General features: G+C 43.7%; 1 pseudogene; it reads right to left on the bottom strand.

Annotated features, from left to right (window-relative positions):
* Positions 1 to 21,475, bottom strand: LOC121088722 (annotated as a pseudogene).
* Between the last annotated feature and the right edge of the window lie 1,114 nt (positions 21,476 to 22,589).

The following is a 22,589-nucleotide window of genomic DNA, read 5'->3' as shown; positions in this document are numbered from 1 at the left end:
TCACTTTGCCTGCTCATACACCTGGCACGTTTTAGCCAATTCCATATCTTCAGACGGATGAGAAGGAAGGAAGTGACAACCATAATACATTCAGTAATCTACGGCTGCTCTTGCAGTGCATGCTAATAAAGTCAATAGTATTTGAAGTTGTCTGCTGGGAACACTCAGATTAGGCTGTTCAAAACAGGCTGTTCAACCTAATCTACTCATTGTCACCGAGCTTTAAGATTAACAAGTTCTCGCAGTTCACAAAACCGAATTGGAAGCGTTTTGATTTTGTTTTGGCTGAGGTCCAAGAACTGTTTGAAGGGTGGAGTTGCGGAGAGGAATACTGACCGACTCCACGTGACTGCTGTGCAAATTAAGCTCCTGAAGGTAGATCAGGTCACCAGCAGTAGCTGGCAATTGCTCAATATGCTTATGACTTAGGTCTGTCTTTCAGAGTTCCTTCAAACAGAGCAAACACATGTCGATTCAAGCAAGTTTGCAGTATGAGGCTGCAGACACAAGTTTTCATGCATTCACTCACTTGGTCTCCACAGATAAGATTTGCCTTCAGGAATTCCAGGTCCCTGAAACCAGGGAGAAAGTCTAGAGCAAGAAAGACTTATGCTTGGTGGGGGAGGATCAGGTTAGGGAACATTTAAACCAGCTGGACACATAGAAGTCTATAGGACCGAACAGATACAGTCCTAAGTGCTGAAAGAGCTGCCAATGCCATTGTAAGGCCGCTCTTGATCATCATTGAATGGCCACAATGACTGGGGGGGGGGGGGGGGGGGGGGGGCGGTGCTAAGGACTGGAAGAAAAAAAATGTCCTGCCTTCTTCAAGAAGGGCAAGAAGGAAGATGCAGGGAATTACAAGTCAGTCAGTCAGCCTTGCCTTGATCCCTGGTAAGGTGATGGAGCAAATCCTTCTGCGAATGAATTCTAAATGTATGGAGGGCAAGAAGTCGTCTGGGAGTAGTGAGCATGAATTTACAAAGGGAAGATCACGCCTGGCCAGCCCAGTAGCCTTTACAGTGGATGAGCAGAACACAGTGTGTTGTTTATATTGACTTTAGCAAGGCTTTCAACACGGTCTCCCAAAGTATCCTCACAGACAAATTGAGGAAGTGCAGGCTACATAAAAGGACAGTGATGAGGGGATGGAACCAGGCAGTTTTCACAGGCCAGTTCCAGCCTCAGCTATTCCATGGTTCTGAAACAGGCATGGGCTTTGGTCACCCAATTTAATACAAGTGATTATATTTGCTTTTCAACAGGTACGTTTTAAAATTTAAAATGCCTGTCTGAGTGCATCCAGGGTAGTTAGGTGAGTTGCCTCAGGTGCCACTAAATTTTGCTTTGAGAAGAGACTTTTGCCTTTGATGGAAATTATGAAAAAACCCTAAGTGAAAGATAAGAGTGGATAACACCATCAGTCACTGGCAGAGCAGCCTTCTTCCGCATCCAAGCCTAGCAGCTGCCTTTCAGGCTGCAGCACCTGGGCTCTTACCACCTTTGAAAAGCCGGGGTGGTGTCTGCATGCAAGCACCCTCCAGCCAGCTCCCGTGGGGACAGGTACAGCACAAAGCTGCTCCGAGCCCTGTGCTTCTCGATGCATGATGGCTGATGAGCTGCACGCAAGCTGGCAGCTGGGTCAGACCTGATCTCTCTTCATGTGCCATGCAGTGCTCTAGGTGAGTTCAAGAAACTGGAGGTGTTCGCCTGTCCTGGGGGAGGCTGAGGGGCTTCCTGCTCCTGGCAGGCAGAGAAAGCCACAAACAGACATCCACCCACAACATGGGGTGCAGCAGCTGGGAAGACGCTTGCTCAAGGGATCTTCCCCTGAGACTGAATTTTACCATGATCCATAAAGCATTGACGAAGAAGGTGAGATTAAAAAATTGCTGAAGAGGAATGGAAAACCCAGCTGGAGCTGAGAGGCAAAGGTCTGACCGGATATCTGCACCCCGGCACTGAGCTGTTGGCTTTTCTCCCCAGCTGTGATAGATAGAGAGATGTGAGCAGGAGCTTCATGGGATGATGGTTACTATGGCTACCCCCACACTGTCCATCCAGCCATCCATCTGCTTGGCTCACAGGGCTGGAAAAGATACACTGCTGCTTTTGAAAGCTGATGGTAATCTATCCTTGCCGGCTGGACAGGGATGATATCCTCCTCTGAGATCGGTTTTGCCCAGCATTTTTTAAGCTATGAAAACCATTCTAACAGCAAAGACAAAGGGGGTGTTGTTTCCTTTCAATAGTTCTCCTATTGTTACCAAAGAAGGGGTACAATGATAATGGAGAGGTACCAGTAGGCCCCCAGCACATTGAAACATCCACCATCTTCAGTGGGAATTTAACCCTTCAGATTTACTCGGGAGATTGTGTACTCCTGCCAGTATATCGTAGTGCTGGTTTGATACTTTAACAGAGAACAGGGAATGGAAGTCAGAAATGCATAAGCTGCTGTCTGTGGTTGTTTGCTCATGAGCCTTTTGGATGGCCATATACAGAAACTGCGGGATAAGCATACAGGCACTGCGCAACAGACTGGGTTTCTTCCTGCTGTAAAGTACCTATGCTGCTCTGCATAGGGTTTTTTTTGCCGGCAAGTGGAACGTATGGGAAAAAGCACCACATACTGTGAATGACAGTATCAAGCACCAATCTTGCAGTAGATGTTTTAGAAAAGCTGAGCTAAGAAAACTTTTTTGAAATACATTTGTTTAATTTTTAAAAAGAAAAAAAATCTCTTTGCTGGAGAGAAGATCAGATAGAGAGAGTTTACATCTTCTTCCACTTTAGTGATTGTCTGTGTGAGGATGGTCTTTCATTTAGAGACTGGTCTGGGGTAAAAAAGATTCTGCCAAACTGCTTCTGGGCAGTTTCTTCATCGTCACCATTAAATGCTACTGTAATTGTCCCGTTAACTGTTTTATATGCCTATTCCTCTTTGGAAAAGTCCTGCAAAAGCAGAATTCTTGATGGACACACACGTGACATCTGTGGACTATATGAGATTTTTTTATATTGCGTTATGCAGGCAAATATGAAAAGCACAAATATCTATACAGTGCAGGCTTATTGCATGCATATTGTATACATCCTTTTGAGTTCTGTGCTTTGAATACAGCGTGCAGTTTTGTTTACCTCTTGGAACATCACTGGTGTTAAACGCAGCAGTGGCTTTCTCCTCCTGTTGTTGCTGTGCATTGGGATGGCTGGGAGGTCCAGGAAGCTGAAATCAGTTTCCCCGTTTCCCCTGTTAGCTGTGTCACATGGAAGGAGCGATCATTTCGTAAGTCAGTAATTCATCTTATCATTCTCCTTCCTGCCAGCTTTATCTAAACCCTCTGTTTTACAGAAAAATGGAGTCTGTTACACTAGCAAGACAGGCTTTCCAGCCCTGACTGGTAAAGGTGTATACTATGGGACTTACAAATTATTTTAGCTAGAAAGTCTTTGTTACCAAGGCAAGTAGGATGTAATGTGGTGACAGCAAACAACAACCCACATCCCATAGAAGTGTGCGTATGCATGTGTCCATTTAAGTATACATGTTAATTTCTGCTTCTCAGCATAAATCCATTAAAAAAATCTCAGTTCCCTTGCCTGATCTTTGGTGTAGCAGATGCTGGGCTGCAGGCAGTATTGCCTTTCTAGGGGAGGGTGGATTTGAGTTCCTAATCTTGCAGCCTTAGTCTGATTGTTTGGGGATGCTGAAGGGCAAAATGAACGGTGTGTCCTTCCTACAGCCCGTTTTCCATATTCCAAATTGCCTGTTGGCTTGTTCAGTATATATAAAGGGGTTAGAATACATTAACATTATTTTCAGATGTCTGATTTTTGACTTGGAAAATTGTTGGTTTCGGCTTCTCTGCCAGATGGCTGAGGAAAGAGCAGTCTGTGCTTTGTGCTAAATGTTTGTAAGAATCTGAGGAAGCGGAGTCCAATTAGCTTAAAAAGCCATTGTGGTCTTCCAAAATCTGGGAATGGTAAGTCAGTGAAACAGAATGAGCAATCACCTACCTAAAATAAATTAACTGCAGCTGTAAATCGGAACAGCTCAGTGAATGGTACCTAGTTGAGTCCACGAGCCTCAGAAGCGATTAGCCATCACGGATGACAGAAATGAAGCACCATTCTGACTGATGTTAGGCGTCCTGACTCCATCATCTGTATGGGAAAGATTATAGCATGCCTTCAGGAAATCCACTATCTCCCACATGTATCTAACCTTTGCCCTGGAAAATGTTGGGAAAAATCAACAGGACAAGGCATCCTGAACTGCAGATCCACATCCACTTGAATCCTAATCTAATCTGCTCAGGATATAAGTGCATGTTTTTGATCTGAAAATGTGATGCCCTTGACCAACGTTTGTTCCACACTTTATGACCTCCTACAAAATTAATTTGTGATGATCAGGAGTGGATTTACTGGAGGGAGGATGGGGGTTGCACCCTATAATATAATGTGTAGTCTGGGCTCGCATGGGGAGGGATGGGCTGGTAAAGGGCTGCTGGAGGAAGACTTTGCACTTTGGCCTTTCTGCCCCCCAAGACTCCCAAAGATGGACCTTCATCACTACTGGACCTTCATCACTACTCTGCCTCCAGAACAGGCAGAGGCTGCAGGGGTGGAGCTTTTGGAGAGATCCAGCCTGGAGAGAGGCACTGAGCAGGCGATGCCTCCAAGGGCAGTGTGATATTGCTGAGGGGTAGGTGTAGAGGTGTAGCCCCTTTGTGCTGAGGAGTAGGTATAGAGAATGTTGTCTCTCTACAGCAATCAGAACAGAATACCATGCCTGCATCCAGGCTTACAGCTACATCCAGCTCTGCAATAACATTTGGCTTTGTGGAGGTGAGCAAAATTTGTGTGCAGTGTCCCCCAAGCCTCTTCTTGCTGTTTCAGCTCAGAGGGTACAAAATCTGTTCCTCTCTACCTGTTCCAGATTTGTTTTCAACATCAGTACCACTTTGTCCCTTTACCTCCTCCCCAAACGTGATGGCTCTTGCCAGCCTCCCTATGAAGTTCACACTCATGTACACACCAAAGCTCAAAGCTTCACTGCAAACATTTCAGTAGGAGGCATTGTTCTAGGGATATCCCATGGAGAATATATTTCTGTTGACCTTTAGCGTATCTCACAAGTTTTCCTGGGTTTTGCAAAACGATGAAGGGAATGTGCTATGCACAGAACAACTTGAAACAATACAGCTGTCTCCTTTTTAAATGCAGGAAGTGAAAATGTGGTATTAACTCCCCTGCAATTGCCAGTGAAGGTAAGGATCATGTAACTGTGTTAGCTGGAATTTAACCACAGTTAATGGAAACATGTCTGTGCACTAGAAAAAATGCCATTAGATTTCCAATGACACGAGTAAATAGCATTGGGAGTGTCAAACCAACTGAAACGCAAATGCATTGGAGCAGTCATCGCATAGATGCGGCGGGAAAGAGGGGAGAGTTAACCAGGGGAGGGGATCGGGTACTCGGGTATGGTAGAGAAGAGCCACACAGGCATTTGGCTCCCCCATCCACACAGGCATTTGGCTCCCCATTCGGATCATGGCTGGAACAAGCTCTACTGAGAAAAAGTCCCTGCCCTGAGGGTCATTTAGAAAAGCCAGGAGAAACACAGTTGATGAGAAGGTTCATCACCACTTTGCTTTTAGGTTGGGCCTCCAGGGACACAGGTTAAATAACTTGCCCAGGGTAACGAATAAGCCTGTAGGAAAGCCCAGCCACCAAACCCCACAGCCCAGCACTGCAGCTCCTCCCGTTCTGATCATACGTGCGTGCCCCGTGCCTCTGCCAGCCCATGGTGCCTCAGCTGCCGCTGCTCCCCGCTCTTTGCTCTGGAAGGTCAATGAGCACAGGCAGCTCATAAATGGCTGTAATCTTTATTCTGCTAACCTGTGCCATTTTGAGGGGGAGGCAAGAGAGAAAATTAATATAACTTCTAAGTATTGTTTTTTTGTTGTTTTTGTTTACTCTCTGAAATACAAAATCTATAAGGAGAACACAACAAAGCCTTTGGGAAAAAAAATACATAATTTGCAGCATTTCTCAGGATGCTGGAATCCCTGGATGCCCAAAAGCTGTTGTCTGTAGGAGGAGTCCAAGATAGCACATTTTATCAAGCACATATTCTTCTGGTCTTGAATTCATCACTTAAATCCCTGATATTCTCCTCCTGGTGTGATTTATGCCCCCACACATCACTCTGAAATTTGGCATAGCGCTGCTTTACCTCCTGTGCAAGTTTTAGTCTCTTCTTTGATAAACATCATCCTCTGATTTATAAAAATCAACTTTAAAATAGACTTTGGGCCCTGTTTTTAGGCATTTCAAGGTCATATGTTTAATCCCCTTGGAAGCAGAGGGGATTACTCGTAAACGGAGACATCTGTCCCTGTATGAGCAGCCACACCTGGCATCTTCAGACTGCCTCATGCCTGGGCCTCCATAGGGTTCTTGGATCATCTGCTCCATGGCCTCTCTCATGTTCCAGGCCCAATTTTTTTCTTTTTTCTTTCTTCCTTTCCTTTTTTTTTTGTTTGTTTGTTTGTTTGTTTTTGGTGTGGTTTTGTTTGTTTGTTTGTTTTGTTTTGTTTTAAGCTATTTTCAGAGCACATGTGCAAAGTCAGGCCTCACAGAAGACAACTAAGAATGATTCTGGCTGTGTCTTCCCACTTTGCCCATATTTTTTTTTTTGCACAATTTTTTTATATTGGTTAAAGCAGTGTAGTGGGACATGTGAAGCTAAGGTATTCTGTCCCATTTGAAGCACAGGTCATCATCTGGTTGGCAGTCTGCCCTACACAAGGCTTTGGTGTGATTTTGAGGTGTGTTGTGCTGCACATCCCTGATCGGATCTCTTTTACTTCGAATGATTCACTGCGTTGTGGGCTTGATGCTGCCTTTCTCCTTCAGGTGCCAGCTGAGTTCTCCTGCATCGCTGTGGTGAGGGATGCTGCATTGGCTTTCACAGCACCAATGAAGCACAATCATGTGTTTCCAGAAGTGCCATCTCCCCCCATAGCCTCTGGCAGCCTGTCTGGCTTCATTGTCTTCTGCCAATCTCACTGATAGGTACTTCAGCCTTGCTGCATGTTGTTGAGGAATACCTCACACCTTAGGGCTTTGAGGATGCCTGCCATGCAGTGGGGTACCTTGAAATTAGGAAGTACAGTACTATAAGTGGCAACACTTAAAGATTCCCTGAGACCTGTCTCTGGAGTTTTATTGCCTTTGAAAAATGTTCCCGTTGATGGATACAGTATTGGCTCCTTCTTTTTCAGCATCTCACTGGAAGCGACATCTTGTCTCCAAAGCCCCATACTGTACCTGACAGTATGTACAATCTGTAATGTAAGGAAACTCTGAATCAGCCTCTTTAAGTGATGAGCTTACACCCTGGAGTACGACGAACACTTGAGCGCTGTTTGCTTGAATAGCTGCTAAAGTTATTAATAGTCCTAAAAAACATCCTGGAAATTCTTTTCAGTCCATTCTTAGTACTTGTTGACCTCAAACTGACAACCACATGAAAAAATGTTGGGAGGGGAAGCACAGATTAATACAAGAAAATAGAAACCACATGGTGGAGGGAGGGAAGATCAACAAGGCAGTATTACTGAAACAGAGGGCTCCTCATTTCTCATCCCACCTCTTCCCCTCCTCAGCATTTTTGATGAGGGATTACTCTTTCCTAACTGGTGTTCTTTCTTATTCCTGTAAAAGGGTGAGTCTGTCCTGTTGGCTTGTCTTTCTGCAAGCAACAACCCAGCAGAGATTACATTTTTTGTCATTAATTATTCCCACCGATAATTGGAACGAAGGCCTGTATGATCCTTTTTGCTGTTCTTAGATGTCTCATCACCTCCGTTTTGCCTTTTTGGTAGGTTTTGGGGTGATTTGGGGGCACGTTGGTATCCTGAAGAACTGGGCCTGAATAGAGAGGCACACTGCATCTAATCCTGTTGAAAGACTTTGAAATGTTATTTTGCATTATGAAAGCTGCACATTTGTACTATAATTGAATAGTAATAATGATAGCTTAACTAATAAAGATGGGATTTCAAAACACATTTTTCTTTCACAGTTCAGCCTATAATTCTTAAATGGCTCCCTGCCAAAGTTTTGAAAGCCAAAGATTATTATTTGTCAGCTATTAAAAATTGTGTGTTAAAAGTCTAATCTCCTGTGTTTTGTGCTGTGTGTACTACAGAGCTAACAGGGCTACAGAAATATTGCTACAGAAATATTGCTTTGGAGGCTTTGCACATATTGTGTAACTGTTGGGAGTTTGTTGGCCCTGGCCATAAAGAGGCTGGAAATGTTTATTTTAGCATGCATTTAGAATACGGTTTTCTGGCTGGGCAGCAGAGAGGCAGGTATAGCCCATATCCAATGCAAGGAAGGACAGCTGAGCTGTTACCACCACATTATATGACATTAAGGTATAGCCCATACTGGAAAATTATAAAACTGCCCAATCCCCTGTGCAGTCCTCCCTCCTTTCAATGCTGCTGCCTCTTATTAGTGAATGGATCAAGCGAGTGTTATTAATTCCCTCATACTACTTTGTAGGTGCATCTTTAAATGAATGATGGGCCTCTGGTAGTGACCTCAGCTTCTCGCAATAGTTTTCTTGCTTGTTTTCAGATTTATGAATCTGCTGATACAGCAGGCTGGTAATGGCCATTTTGATACTGCACTCACATATTTCAATAATTAGACATTTGATAGCGTTGCTTAACAGAAGCATGACTCTTATAGTCTGAGAATCCTCTCTTATCCTGTGTTGTCTTCATTTTACCCCTCCAGAGAGGCACAACAAACATGCCCTGCCACCTTTTCCACCTTGTCTTCAGTGTTTGGTAGTAATGCATGTGTCACCTCTATGCCTGCTCTTGTTGCACTCTGTAGCAGTATGCAGTCAGGGTACTTTGACACATTCCTGACTTACAAGGAAGTTTTATCATAATGATGTCATTTGTTTTGTCATGTGACCAAAAGAGGAACCTTTTGGGCTGTTAACTGATCGGTATTGACAGACTGGTCTTTCTGGAAAAATATTGCTCTGAGTTAACTAACTTTAAACCAGGGCAATTATATTGAACAGGTGAGGGAAAAGGTATCATTTCAGATTTGTTTCATGATTTTTTTCACAGTCAAACATACTGTTTGCATTACCTTAAAAATGTGAAAATAAATCATCTTTTTATCTTCCAGTGATTTCATGTTTTAACTGAAAGTATGGTCTTTATAAGAGATTCTTGATTTTTTTCATGGTTTTCTAATAAAACAAACAGAAAAAAAAATCTGTTCAGACCTCAGGTGGTCTCCCCCTGAACAATGGTGGTAGATGTTAAGTTTGGGATCACCAGGCACTTTAATGCAAAAACAACCAAAGGCATTGGGTCTCCAGCCCTTAGCTCTGGTTTGCTTTGGATCTAGACACTCCTTCTATTTCTAAGTAGGTACTAGTTTACTATGTTGAAGTTGATTTTTTTCTTTAGGAAAATAAAAGGTGACAATGACTCGTGATCTGTTGTATGGGATTGCTCTAGGTTAGGTTCTCTGCTGAAGAACAATTAATTATTACCATTCTCTCCAGCAGAAGTTTTACAAGCACACAAATTGTCTAGGCATATCTGTGAGATGGTCTGGATTCCCTGGATAAGAATTTCAAAACTGGTGTTCACAGAGGTCATGGACCTCTTGGCTAATTGATAACTAGATGTCTCAGTGCCATAAGTAGCCTGGAAAGAAAATTCTGAAGAGAGATGTGCTAAAGGGCCTATCCATATACGTTTCTATGTCGTAAAATGTTGGAAGGATGCATTGGATCCCATCAATTTAATGAATAGTTTACAAAACCTCTGAATGTCTAAACAATTACCAGTTGCTTCATTTATTTAGACTCCTTGCTTCTACTTCTACAAATAAACTGTTATCCTCATTCCATTACTCTTCTTGCTACAGATTTAAAACTTTCATGTAGCTGGCAGCTCTTTTTTTGTTGAATCTTGGCTCCTGAGAGACAGATCTGGAACACATTTGCAGCAGGAAAATCCAGCAGGGAGAAATTTGGTAGCTTCACTGGAGCTACAGAGATCACAGACTTCTTTGAGGAGACCCCTTTGCATGTAAATTCAGTTTAAACAAACCAAATGTGGGTAAATGAGTAGAAGAAGGGTTGTCCTAGCAGTGACGCATATTTCACCTTGTTGGAGTTTTGAAAACAGAAAATACTTGAAACAAACTGACTCTGTTCAATTGGCTTTTGTTATGTATATTTTAAGTAAGCATGAAGACCAAGATCCAACAAGACTCCTAAGGATGACACTGATCACAGGTGTGACCAGTACCACTGGATTTGAGGGTTTTATTTCACATCTTTCGGCAAGGAGCTTCTACCTAGAGCAGGAGTTCTGTACATGGGAGGCATGAGATTTAGCTTTGTGTTGCTGTATGCTTTGTACAGGCAACCAGTATGCACTTAGCCAGCTGCACATCTTTAGAAATTGTTTTAATTAATTGCATTGATCGCAAAGCACAGCGTGGGGCAGTGTGTGAGGATGTTTTTGTCTATAATGTTCTGCTAATTCATGATGGAGTTTGAAGAGTCACGTGTTGTTTTTTAAGTCTGCTCTGGAAATTCAGCCTCCAGTTTTGCTTTTTATCTCCTTTTCTCACTTGTTCTTGCCAATAAGGATTTTGGAGCCTGAATCACACTGACATGTACATCCCTGTGCCTGTATTGCCATTAAGGACACTGAAACTTAGGCGAGATGGGCTGTTGAATCAGGGAGCTCTCTAAAAGTACATGCCCATCTGAGCAATGTGAGAGGTGTCTAAAATTAGCATAAATATTTGAGACATCAGACCCAATTCAATCGTGATAGCAGTCTGTCAGATGACCCTGACCTTCGGGTGGAGGCTCAGTTTATCTTTGTGGCCTTGTATGAAGCCTGGAGTGACAAAAATTGTGGGCAGGTTTATGGCTGTAAAGTATATTTGAAATTATGTTCTCTTGCTTCTTTTGCTAATTTCAAATATTCTTCAAGTGCACAGATTAAACTTCTTGTTTCTGTGAACCTGGCTTGTTTTAACTGAACTGGGTTAGGGACTGGGGCTCTGGTAACACCGAAGGAATGGCCGCCTTGGGCAAGAGGGCAGCAGTTACCGTCTGGGCCGGGCTGGGAAAGGCACAGCTGGACCTGGGAAAGGGCATCTGTCCAGTCACTGAACTAGCACTTCTGCTGCACACTAATGAGCTACAGGTAATTAGGGTGCTGTCATTAAAGACCTCTTAATCTGAGAGGGGAGCCAGCTTGTTTCTGAACAGATGAGGCCAGTGTGGCTTTGACCTGAATTATCTCGCTGTTCACCCATGTGGTGTACCAAGACCCGCAGGTCATGTCCAGGGTACACTGAAATCCCCAGTAGCTGCTGTTACTCTGCCTTGGCTACTCTGCCTGCATGTTTGCAGAGCATTTATGGCTGGTTTCATGCAATGACTGCTCATGGCTTATGCATAAAACTCGCTTTTTCTTCTGGAATTTTTTAACTGCACAATCAAAATACTCTCCTCCTGGTAAAATCCATATGAAGGCTTGTGGGAAGAATTGGTATTCACTCTGCAAATACTGATGTTCAATTTAAACAGGTGTCAGACAAACTCATCCAAAGAAATTATGAAGCTTAATGGTGTCTTCATTCATCATTTGTCATTTATGTCATTCCATACAATGAAAAGGCATTGCTGACTCTTAACTGTCCTCAGGAACATTCTCCGTTTGAAATTGCCTCAGAGGTGACAGAATATTATTTAACCAGAAATTTAAAAGCAATAAATAGTGCATATTCGAGACTGCTGGGAAGATTGATGGGAAAAGATCTTGTTCTCTTTCAGACTGTAAACAAGAAGCAATAAATTCGCTGGACTGATCTCAGCAATAGGAGATAGATTACACTCTATCAATCGGAATAAACTTTGCTCTTATCTATGACTGCTCTTTGAAAGAATGGGCATGTTTAAAAAAAAAAAAGGAAAAACCTCAGAAGCCTGATGCCCATGGAAAAGGCTATGTACTTCCACTTAAAATATGCACAGAAAATTAGTAAAGGCAGGAAATATGCAGGAAAAAAGATCCGAGGTGAAGTAAATGGTGACAGAGAGGCTCTTAGATTAATTAACACCTTTAAAAACTACTAATTTCTGACCACACCAATGATGATATACCAAATAAAAAGCTTGAATTAAAAAAATACAAAGCCAGACAAGTTGTTATGAGTAAAAGTAACCAGCTTTGCCAAACAGGCAGAATAACGTACCTTTATTATCGCTAATGCAAACACAGAAGAAATTTCCAAGTAATTGGTAGATAGTAAACAAGGTTCTCTAAACAGTCCTCTGCAAGTAAAATAACACACTTCTATTTTTGCTCACCTGAAGCATTGAAAAATGATTAACTGGGTGGTGCAAGCCCATGAGATCTTACAAAGATAGTAAGAACTTTAATTGCTTTCTGGTATCTGGGGTCTTTTGTATAGTCCATGTTTTCGCAACTAAAAGGCTTGAAGGTTACTTTAGAGAAAGAAAGAAAGGAAAGGGAAAGGGAAAAGGAAAGGCAAAGGCAAATGCAAACACAAACACATAAGAAGGGCAAACCAAAGTTTTTCCTGTAAACCGTGGTCTTCAGAGCTGAGGTTTCAGGAAAGTCATCCAAAAATGTGAAGCTTTTGATTAAAAAATACAAGTGCTAGGAATGTGTCCAATGCTTGAGCCAGCTGAAAGGAGCAGTTATGATGGCAACCCAGCTTATGTGAAGGATGTATAAGATGTCCAAACAGATAGGCAGTACAGGAATCACCATAAATGTTGCCAGCTCTGTAGAAGGCAAAAGTTTGTGTTCTTGCTTCCTCTATCTATAGATACACACACATATGGCTGTGTGCTATATATAGATGTATAAACAGCATATATAGATGTGCACACATATAGCTGTGCATGCATGGGATAAAATAGCCCGAAGAACAGCATAGTCACACTGTGAAGCAGTGAGGGCAAGAGCTCCCATGGAAGTGGAAGAAGCAACTGAGAAGACGGCTCACAGGACAGAAAGGGAATCACCTTTTTTTTTTAAACATGGAGCTGAAAGATCTATTTCAAGTTTGTAGTGACAACTATGTTAACAACCCCCCATCTTCACAAGTTTTGAATGTTCTCCAATGCTTTGACTGACATTTTTTGCTGGCTGTAAAATTACAGTTAAAAAGAAAACCAGTTTAAATGAAATTTACTGGCTCATTTGTATGCCAAGCACAGTTGTATGTCTGCTGCTTTATCTGCCCTCTGGAACAGCCCAGGTCTTCCCCACGTTAACTGTATCACCATCAGGTACCCCATTTGCCCCCACGGCCTGGCAGCACCCCTGGAGAAGCCTGCCTCCCTAGATATCCACGCCACTGCAGCCTACTCCTGTACACAAAGCCATCTAGAGTGATCCCTGGCATTTTGACACCTCTTAGATTGGGGAGAGCAGAAAGAAGACCTGGGGAAATCTGTTTTGTCCTGTGGGACAAGCAGCCTTCTTCCAGGAAGAGGCAGCTCTTACATTAGTCACAGCAGGTATGTCACCGGACCCTTGGAGGAAAGCTATTCCTGAGCCGTGACGGCTGTGTCTGGCCTGTGTTAAAAGCTGTAAACATGAAACCCACGTCTTTGATTGTGCAAAGCAGCAGTGCAGATCAATGACTCACCATGGTCACAAACCCATGGCACTACAGCTCCCCGTGGCAGCAGCACGTGGCTTCCTGCACACCAAAGGCAACAACAAGTGATGGGGGAAAGAAGCAAAGGTGCAATCGGTGCTGCTGACTTACACAGGAGATGTCACCTGCATGGCATAGGAGGGGACACCAGCTGTCCGTAAGACTGCCAGCACACCTTCCCCCACGGAACAGACACAGGGTAGGCTGTATTTGACTCTTCTTGCATGACTCAACCTGCCCCACCTTCGCGGGAGCTGTGAAGTAGTCTTCCATGGCTGGATGCACCTCCTTAGCTGGCTGCGCGTCTTCAAGGGACACACGTTGTTTCTTTGCACTGCCAGTTGTGGCAGGTACCTGGCAAGGTGCCTCCTTCCCTCTCCTTCCTTCTCTCTGGCCAAGCAGATGCAAACCAATAGACAGTCTATGTTTTTTTCTTTCTTTCTTTCTCCAGGTGCTTTGCACTCAGATGGTTGCTGCCCTCAGCAGCCCTTCCTCTCCCAAGTCAGTCTGTATGCCTATGTGCAGCTATTCTAGCCTGGCCGTAGCAAAGTCAGCAGTGGCCCACAGATGTAATACAGGCAATTGCCCTATTTAGTCCAGAGTGGGTGGAAGGGGGATTGGGTGACTGAGCTGGCACAGGCAATGGTGCTGAACATCAGCATAGCATATTTTTCCTATTCCCCCACTCAAACACACTAAAATCACCTGCAAGGTTCATAATGTGGCCAAACTTGAATGCGTTTCCACAGCTTTGGCCCTGAAAAACACAAGGCTATTGCCTCCCCCCTCTATCACCAGTCACATTTCCAGTCCCAGCAGCACAGCAGGGAGCTGCTGCAGCTGTTCAAACAAACCATTTCTGGAAACGCTAACACAAGCAGACAAGAGGAGAGTGGGCTTTGGAAATGGCCAAACCATTTGGCTACAATTTTCCACCGAATTTCAGCTGGAGGTAGTGCCCCACCCTTCTCTTCCAGAATAGAAGATTTCTACCCTTACTTTTACAGATTGGTAAGAATTTGGGGGGTTTTAAGTCTATAATAACTTATATTATTATAAACCTGCCATCAGTCCTACTTAAAGTGATGAATTACAAGATTCTGCCTAAACTCATTTACTTATTGTACAGTACACACAATTCCTGCCCTGCAGAGTTTACAGTCTCAGCTGCATTTTGTACTTGTCACAGTGAAGGGCTCAGGACTTCTTAGCATGTAAGTGATACACAAAAATGGAGTTCATCAGCAGTCCCAAAATGTAGGAAATAATAAATGATTCAGGAATGCCACTGAAAAAAATCTCCGTAATGAGCCCCTGTAAATTTTAAGACTGGACCCTGAAAAGTTATGTTGACTTTAATAATTTTTGAAAGTTCATTGTAACCAAAACTACAGGTTATGTTATGTAAATTTTACAGCGTTGATGATGCTGGGTTGCCATGTGTTTGTTGTGTTTGTGCCAACTTGTACTAAGTAGCTGTAAAATATTATTTTCCCAATATGATAAAAATTAGCATCCTTTTAAGTCAAGGTGACATATTTGCCTTGAGATGCATTGCTAGACAGTTTGGCTTGTGATTTCTGTTGCCAGTTCAGACAGTATTAAGAGATATCAGTAGCTCTGTATTGCTCCAGGCTTGTTCAGAGACTTTGGGAAGTGAATTGAAAATTATTTCTCCCTTACTTGCAAAGCGGTTTTGGACCTTCGTCTGAAAAATACCCAGATACACAGCTCACTGGTTCAGGGATAAGACTCATATGTCTTTAGAAGGTTTTGAGTCGTCCAATAGGTTTTAAATGCTATATAGAGAAACAAACAGGCAGGCTTTATACTGTTAGCAGGCTGCTTCCCACGTCTTAAGGTTATTTGTTGCTTCTGCACTCAGTTTCTCCCCACTGGATGAGAGTGACTGTAACTCTGATGACAGGTTGTGACATGCAGGAAGATCAGCAGAGCCCTCAGGGTTAGCAGACAAGTTTAATCACTAAAGCAGATGAAAATCAAAATGAAAACATGTTACTGGGAGCAAAAAAAGATTCAGTTTACAAAGAATGCTAGAGAGGAAGGAAAGGATGTCTTAATATTTTTGGCTGTCTTGGGTTGCAGTGTTTGGTAGCTTGCTCTCCTTTTCCAGATGAGTCGAACTAACAAAGGTCAGCTTTCTGTGCTGTCTGAGTAGAAGACTTACTTAGGGCAAGGAAATTCTAAGTTTTCTAAGTAATTCAATATCTCTTGACACTTAACAATTGATTCAGATGACCCAAGGGTGAAGTCACTACCAGCACTGCTACAACAGCCCTAATGGCACACTACTGTCATGTTAATGACTTCATGTACTGCTAAGTTTAATGAAAAATGTGCCACTTCAGTGAGGACAAAGATACCAGACAATAGGGTTTGGGAAATAACGGTATTATTGCAGAAATGTCATCTTCTTGGTAGCTGAAGAACCTCATTTAATAAAGTTATAAAAATCGTCATAAATGTTCGACAGCTTTATGTAAATGCAATAAACCAAAGGCGTAGGGAGAAGAAGCGAAACTCATTTTGCATTTATGATGCGCAACAAAATTATAATGCAGATGAGGACAAAATGACCTATAAACGTTAAACACATGGTTTAATATATAATATGGCAGCAGTAGCCTGCTGAGTGGGCATGTGCACTACTGCGACAGTTACAGGCAGGATGGCATCGTCAGTGCTGGGATGGGCAGCGAAAGAGCAATGCACAGCTCTTCTTCCTCCAACGTAAGCATTGGACTTTGTGGACTCGGTAATAAAAGAACGAGAAAATGAAGTTTATTTGTGGGCCTAACTCCTGGATAACACCAGTAAGAGTGTGTTTAGTTCTGTTGAAAGTTTTCTTTTCTAAAGGGCTGAAGTTCACCCTGGGCTGAAGGCCAACACAAGGTCTTTTTTGGACCATAGGTGCCTTCAGAGTGAAAGCTACAGGCATCTTGTGTTTGGCCTAACTTCAGCCCAAATTGCTGTGCAGCTGAAATCTCACCTTCAGGGCTCTTTTCATCCCATTGAGAGTGGAAAGACAGATGGCTGCAAGGTGTCCCACTGAAGATCCCTCAGCACAGCCAGGCAGACAGGTGGGTGCTGCCCTCCTCACCGTCTAGTTGTCCCTCCCTGTCCCCTCACCTGCTTTGCCCACAACCCAGGCACAGACAGGATCTGCATGCCCAGACCACGCTCAGTTAAATCTGCAGATTGCTGCAAGCTCTAGTATGCTTGTGTGCATTGCACAAGCACGCTGGGGGAAGAAAAAGTCTTCTCTTTCAAACATGATGATTTTAAAGCAGATCACTGATGCTGTTCTTGAACGTATGTTAATGTAAGCCATGTAGCAAGTAATACTATAAATGCTAGCATCTTCTCTCTTGGTAATGATTTTTTCATCCTGTTGACACTTGAGCACAGGGCGGGGGGGTTGGCATATGCACGCTACAGGTGCCTGGGTCTCCTCCAGTGCAGATCATGGTTGGTGCTGCTCAAGACAATGTTGCTGGAGGTCAATTTACAGCAGGGTTTCTTTCTGTCTGTTTGGACACCTGTGTGCAGAGAAGCTCCTGGTGCAGGTCCTGCCCTCCCTATACTACTGATTTCCATGGCAAACCGGGACCTTCGGCTTGCTTCCCTGCCCTGCTGGCAGGAGGAGCTGAGCCAGAGGCTGCGCTGGGCAACCCACTGCAGGGGTCTGGGCCACGGTGCAGGAGCTCAGGGGCTGACAGCACTGCTGCCCCAGCTGTCCACCCTGCTCCTGGAGTACAGACAGCTGGATGTGAGCTGCCTGTGAGCTGCTGAGGCATTACTGACTGCAAAGTGCTGCTCTCTAAGCCATGGCAGACGGGTGGCTGCTGGGCAGGCCACTCAGGTGGCCACACCGGGGCTGGCACAGACAGCCGGCACCAGCAGCCCGGCAGCTGTAGCCGCCCATGGGTCACAGCCCTTGCAAACCGCCTCCATGTATTAAAGCTGACCAGTCAGCACAGGGCAGGTTTGGGCTTTTCTATTTGTTTTGCTTCCTTGCCCTCCTACTACAGTCCTCTTCTGTCCTTTCACTATTGCAAACCATTTATGAGCAATAATTTCTGAGTGTAAATTAAAGCAAAATCAGGCCCTGGCAACACAGGTGAAAGGAAGCTGAAGAAAGACAGCAGAAGCTGATTTGATGGTGTAACATCAGCGAGCCTGCCAGATTTCCAGGCAAAGAGCTGGAGACTGCGTTAGACTGACTCATCACTTTGTTTGCGACTCTGGGGAGGTTTGCAGCTGGCTGCGTAAGTATACTGAGCAGAGAAAAAAATGTTGAGTGAAGAAGAGAAATCCATGCCAAAGGCATACTGGTTTTGATACTTCATTCCCATGCTGAAATTTAGACAAAGGGCTGTTATGGAGTTGTGTTTTCTTAAGGTCTAAAGCCTGTTACCACATTCAATTAGATCTGCAGATTGCTACAAACTCCAATATGCTTAATAATGAGTTTCCTCATCCTGTTAACACTTGAGCACAGGCTTATTTTGACATATGTGTGAGAGTTCTCCAAAATTCACCTGTGGCCTGACAACTAGGGTACCCTTTTGGGAAGGAAGAGGTGTGAAATCACACACCTTAGCTCCCAAGCCTCTCTGGCTGTGACACTGCTGCAAACACAGCTGTCATCCCATTTGCAAACACACATCCCATCAGAAGGCTGAACCGTGGGTTAGACCTCAGGTGCCTTGAGGTGCCCAGACAGCACTGGGTGTTCAGGCAGGGCACAATCTTCACCAACCCTGGCCTCAGGGAGGTCTTTGCAGGGGATTTTTTAGGCACAGAAGCATCCATGCAGTTGGAGGGAAGCCTAGGGCTGGGTCAAGGTGGCATTCCAGAAAACTTTAGTTTTCTGCTATTTCATGGTTTTGTTTTGGTTTGGGGTTTGTGGTTTTTGGTGTTTTTTTTTCACTTTAGTGTTGTACTATTCAACACGAGGCAAACAACTTCCTCTGTACAGCGTAGGTGGTAGGGATACGGATTTGGGCACGTGTCTGGTCTAAGCCCTGTGCCATCGGTCTCAAAGTGCCCTGTACGCTGGCGTAAGGCTGCATGGCCTGCATCAGGGAGGCAGGCTGCAGCTCATGCAGAGGAGCAGCATTGTGTCATGTTCTGCAAGAGGCTGAGATGGATAGGACGGCTCATATTGGTGTGGGTGTGCACAGCACGATACACATGTCCCTAACCCAGCCTGTTAGGTGGCTGCTTGTAGCTCTGGTCACAGATTCCAGTCTCACACACCATGTAGACATACCTACCTCCATTTCCTTGGATCACTCTCCTCTGACTAGGCACTCCGTCTTTTGTGTTGGAAAGCCAATGCTGGAGGACACCACATCCGTTCTTGACATTTCATCTCTTCTTTTTGTACATATCTTATTTAAACCTGAAAATATGAAATAAGATGCAGCTGATAGTTTTCTCAGTCTGTGGAAGACATTGTTACAAGGAAGCTGTGATGCATGAATTGCTTTCCTTTCAGGGAGCTCTACTGGTAGAGGGGTTTTTCTTCAATTTTTCTTCTTTTGTTTTCTTCTTTTTTTTTTTTTTTTTTTTTTTTGTTCAGTTCTTGGATTTTATCTAGTTGTCAATTGCCCAGGAAACAGAATGTAAACATACTAGACTTTCAGATCATTAAATGATCATGTGCATTTATTTCATTTCCTTACAGTTTGATTCAACTTCATCTCTGACCTAAAGCAGAAAGCACAAGAGGAATTGCTTGAAGCAAATATGGGTTTCTAGGTCAAACAGACCTTAGGGACTGAAATTACATGTACGCATCTTATTTGTCCCAGCTGTTGAGGTCTATGTTTGTTTTGTAATGACTGTTTGTGTTCCCATTAGGCAAGAAGACACTGAAGCATAAGAAGTCCTGAAGAATTTATAGTCTACTTGTGGCTGAGGTGCAATAAGCTAATGACACAAAGCAATAGGAAGGAAGGTGGGAGGAATGGCAGGGATAACAAAAACAGGATTGCATGGTTATATAGATGATGTATGTGGGTAGACTGTGGTTCTGAATCACATGCAGGACGGACACTGCTGAAAGCCAAAGAGCTGACACAGCGTTGCTCACCCTTGTACACCAAGGCTCTTGTGGACAGCAGGGTCGGACACTGAGGGCATGGACCTGGTAACACAGCTCAGGAGAGCTGTGGGAAGCTGGCAATGGTTCCCTTGCTTATAATGATGCTCTGAGAGACCTGGGAAGAAGGGAACACTTCCAAATCAAATGGTAGCTTTCCTTGAAGTCTTTTGGGAAGGCCACTGCTGACATGAGAGGGCAAGGAGGCAGGTTACCAAATGACCTTTAGTTTTTGACTTCCAAGACATTTCTTCCTGTTGCTGTGTTTACCAGCTAATGGCATAAAGTCAGCATTGCTTTTGATGTGTGCCAAGGTATTATCAGTGATGTACACAGTAATTCATTCAGGTGGGAGTAGCTAATAGTCTAGGAACAACTTTACTTATCCATGCTATAGTCTATAAAAAGGCGGCTGTTGATTCATACTTCTGTTGTTTGCCTTATAGTGTTTTGCCATTGTTTGCCTATATAGCGCTTGCCTAAAGCTGTGTTCATCTTGTTGTGTGAAGCCATATGAAACCCTAATCAGGAAGTTTTATATCCTTAGGTAATCTCTGATGTCCATGGCAATCTTTGCTATTGAAACTCTTGCCTGTAAGAGCCATAGCCAGTCATGGTCCATTAGGAGGAGCATAAAGGCACAGCATCAGTCCGGAAGAGTTTTGTCAGATTAGATTTGACATGAAATGATGCACAGAGATGTGCTGCCAAACAAGGAAGAAGCAGAGGTAGGTCTTTATACAAATCAGTAAGTTTTTGGCTTGCTCATTTTTTGAAAGTGCACATCACATTTGCTTGTGAAATCCCTGAGGCCGCTTTTGCAAGTTTTGGCAGAAATGGTCTGACTGGACACCCAGTGAGAAGGGGCTAGTGCTGATGGTTCTGAGTTTTCTCTCTCCTTGGCAATGTACCCTTTTGTTTTTTTCTCTTTATTTATCTATTTGGGGAAACAGTATTTGTGCAACAGCAACTTCTTGCTAAATTCTAAAGCCCACACATTGCCATTTCCTCTCTCTGGGCAGAGAGAAGTGTGAGGATAGGAGCACAGTACGTATGAGCTGTTCAGATTTAGCCTTCTCTGGACTGTATTTCCCTTCTGGGCTTGAGGGCAGAGAGAAGCTGCTGGTTTTTTTTCTCACAGGTGTATGGAGCATGTTCAAAAGGTGCTTACATGCTTGACAGATGCTTTCCTTTTCTCGTTTGCTTTCATTATTAAAAATAAATAGCAGCAAAGCACCAAGGGCCAGAGTGCTTGTTTATATTTCAAAATTCACATATACGAATGTGATTTCTTCCCACTTTGAAGGGAGTAAAAAGAAATTATGAGAAATTCACTCATTTTGCCTCTTTCCAAAATACTTTAGATGTGAATTCAGTTGTTCTTTTCTCCCTTTTTAATTTTTGTTAAGCCTTGAAGTGAACCTATCAGAATACCCAGTGCAGCAGCGTTAGAAAAAAAAACAACCAAAAGCAACCAGTCAAGAAAGTTTATTTTGTCTTACCATCAATGTTCAGCCACCCTGGCAGGTTGAACTGCAGCTCCAGCTGCAGGCTGAGCCCCATCCCCTTACCGTCAAGTGTTGTTTTCTGGGCCCAGATTTGATTTCCTTGCCTGAGTAAACCCACCCACATGCCAGACCCAGTCCCGCTGTGCATGACATTTCTGTTCTGAGCAGGCTCCAGGATTCAGGACCTGCCTGGGAAAATACACAAATATGATTCAGCCATGCAGGTCTGCTTCCTCATTATTAGGAGAAGGCAAAGCAAGAGAGGAATTCAAAGGCAGCCCCACTGGGCTGAAAACTCACTTGGAGAGATGAAGAGTTACAGCCCTGTAGCTGGACACGATCAGTCCAAAGCATTTTATTTTAAGGGAACCACACCAGAAACTAAAATGGATCATTAACAATAAAAACAAACTAAAGGAGAAGTGCTAATCACTGCTCAGATTTCCATGCTGCAAAGAGCACAGCAGTAGCCCCTGAGGGGGCTGTTCCCTGAGCAGCTTTGGCCTCTGTCTGAAATGACACCACTTTTTTGCAGACTTCTGCAGAGTCTGGAGGAACTGCAGTTAACTGACCATGGTGTCTTTCAGCCGCATTCGGCACCTGCAAGATAAAGCTGGAGTTAAGGACCCAGGTGTCTGGAGAATGGCACAGAAATCCCCGTGGTGCTACCTGTCTCTGGAAGGCAGGTATTTAGCTACCACTGGGGTCTTAGAGGTATGGCTGCTTTGGAGCAGTATTAATTATAAAGGCTCAAGTCACTAGCATAATAGGCAGTCAGACCAAAAGTGTTCTTTTACGAGGGGAAGATAGGATACAGCAGGCCATTTTAAGTCTGTCATCAGCCTCAGAGGGATTTAATTTTAGATTTGCCTGAAGGTAAACCACCAGCTGAACAGAGGGGGTGGAAATGTAGGCTGTTTTCTTATTTAAAAATCCAGACTGTTGCACACATTGTGAGGCTAATTGTAAATGCCGCTTCATTTTCTTGGTTCATTTTCCATAAGGGGAAAAAAAATCCTGATACAGTTGCTGTCTCTTTCCTGTCATACCATTAATGTACCAGACGGGGAGATGAGCAATTAATTCCTATCCCTTGTTCCACAACTGCATTCCGTGTCTCTGAGCAAGTCAAATCACCCCTCCAGCCCTTTGTGTGTTTAGCCTGCAAT

Source organism: Falco naumanni, chromosome 5, assembly GCF_017639655.2.
Source record: "Falco naumanni isolate bFalNau1 chromosome 5, bFalNau1.pat, whole genome shotgun sequence".
Taxonomy (NCBI): domain Eukaryota; kingdom Metazoa; phylum Chordata; class Aves; order Falconiformes; family Falconidae; genus Falco; species Falco naumanni.
The sequence above is the reverse complement of the archived record's forward strand: the minus strand, read 5'-3'. Positions and strand labels throughout refer to the sequence as shown.